This window comes from Penaeus chinensis, chromosome 3, assembly GCF_019202785.1.
Source record: "Penaeus chinensis breed Huanghai No. 1 chromosome 3, ASM1920278v2, whole genome shotgun sequence".
Lineage (NCBI taxonomy): Eukaryota > Metazoa > Arthropoda > Malacostraca > Decapoda > Penaeidae > Penaeus > Penaeus chinensis.
Genome location: NC_061821.1, coordinates 32550650 through 32553149, shown reverse-complemented (window position 1 = coordinate 32553149; position 2500 = coordinate 32550650).

Genomic DNA, 2500 nt, shown 5'->3' with positions numbered 1-2500 from the left:
CTCGCACGCACACACACACACACACACACACACACACACACATACACACACACACACACACACACACATATTTGTATTATACACATATTCATATGTACACACACACACACACACACACACACACACACACACACATATATGTATATATATTGATAGATACAGATATATATTTGTGTACATATATGTATATATATACATATATATATATAAATTTAGATATAGATACACGCAAACATATATTTCTAATCGTTCAACAATTTCTTTGAGACCAAGACGAAACACCAACAGAGCGGTTCTCGGTCTAAGGAGCGATGGGCCGGGAATATGATTCTGGTCAAAACCTTACTTGGAAAGTATTCATTTCTGTAAGAGGACCCTGAGTTATTGCGATGCTCCATTAAGGACACTTGTGTATGGAGTAGAACTTTTAAAGGTCCTTTTGCTTTCGAAACCAAATTATATCTAGCTTTGTAAATAGTCAAGTATAGTAACGGAACATAGTTTTGACTCTAGCCATCCTAATGAAGGCGCAAATAAAAATAGATATTGCTGTTGGTTTGGTATCAATATTATTTTTATACTTCTTGCAGTACTCGAGCTATTTCAAATATCTATTTGTTAAACAAAATATAAGGCAATCTATGAAATGCATTCCAATCCCATTTTTAATGACTGAATGTATGAATTTCACCTACCACCCTCCTACCTAAGGAAATATATTTATACTTACGCAATCAAATAGTTTGTGCAAAAAAAAAAAAATAAAAATAAAAAAATAAAGTGCCTGACAAACACATTTCCATCATCAGTAATCAATAGTTTGTTTGTTAATGAAAAGGGGAAACAGGATAGAAGGATTTTTTTTTTTATGGTTAACAAGTGTTCCGGACTAATAGCACATATACAAATGAATGGTCACTTGAAGGTAGGCAAGTGGCGCTAATATTCAATACCCTTGATTATGGTAGGATATATGCCAAGCATTATGCAATCTGAGATTTAGTAATTAGCTATCCTTCTCTGCTCAACAAAAATCAGTGGGGGGCATCACAGGCTGTGGTGTCAGAGAGAAGGGAGTGAACAATTCTGTAAATCATATCAAACGAAGAGTTCTTATAGTCTTTATTCTACACATCTGCAACTGAGAAAGGGAAGTAATGGTATAAATGAATATGTATAGATATAGTGCTAGTCATACTTACACAAAGGATTTTTGAAGAGCGAAAATATGTCTTTTAGATTATATATAAATATTTTTTTAAAAGTGCGTTGTGCTTATATCATCCCAAGCTTTGAAACGCTAATTTGCAATAGATGTACAAATCTAATTGTTCTTTTTCACAGTGGCAGTCCATCATCCTAACATACTGTTTGAGTGAGGCGGTGTGACATAAAAAAAAAAAAACTGTTCTGGGTGGGTTTTCTGAACACAGAACGAGAAAAGATAGATCAGTAATATGTGGCCAAACAATGAGCTGATTGTTAAATGGTGCACAATATAGTAATAGTCTAATATCTCCTACACTGTGTTTAAGAGGTCTTCGGTAAGCCAGTAAATGTAATATTATGCAATAAAGATATATCACAGTGTTGATACTCTCTTCTGACTCGTTACGCCGCACGTGTTCGCAGGATCGGGCGAGAACCGATATCCCAAATACTACATTTCTATTATGTGAAGACTTCTTATGTAATATAAATATTATATTATGTAATAATAATGACATAAGGGGCCCATACAAAATGTAATTAAGGACCATATGTATATGTGTGTGTGTGTGTGTGTGTGTGTGTGTGTGTGTGTGTGTGTGTGTGTGTGTGTGTGTGTGTGTGTGTGTGTGTCTGTAGAGAGAGAAATTTATATGTGTATGTATATATACATATTCATATATACATATATACATACCTATATAAATATATACATACACATACATGTGTGTGTATTTGTGCACGCACGCGCGCACACACACACACACACACACACACACACACACACACACACACACACACACACACATACTTATTTTTTATGTCTGTGCAACATGCAGTATATGTATATGTAAATATATACATACATTTATATATATATATTTTTTTTTATAAATATATATTTATATATATATACACACATACACGAGATAGATGATGGCTAAATAGCGAAATTAAGTTTATGGATGCGAAAACGCTTTAGACAAAGAAGAAAGAGAGAGAAAATTAACTGTGAAAGCTGCCGGGAATGAAATAGAAATGAGCTTGTTCACACTCGCCGGCCGGGCGAGCGCGGGGCCTGGGAGCCTCATCAGGCAGCGACTTCCAACGTCCCGCGACTGATTGGAATTGTCTTAACATCCTGCAGCGTTACAGCTGGACATTCTTCGAGTTTATAAATGCCTTGAGTGTAAAAAGAGTCGAGGGTTCTGTTGGCTTTACGAGGTCGTCGCTCATTTTCACTTAATGGCTGTTGGCTCCAACGAGGGTAAGTATAACTCTCGCTTATTCC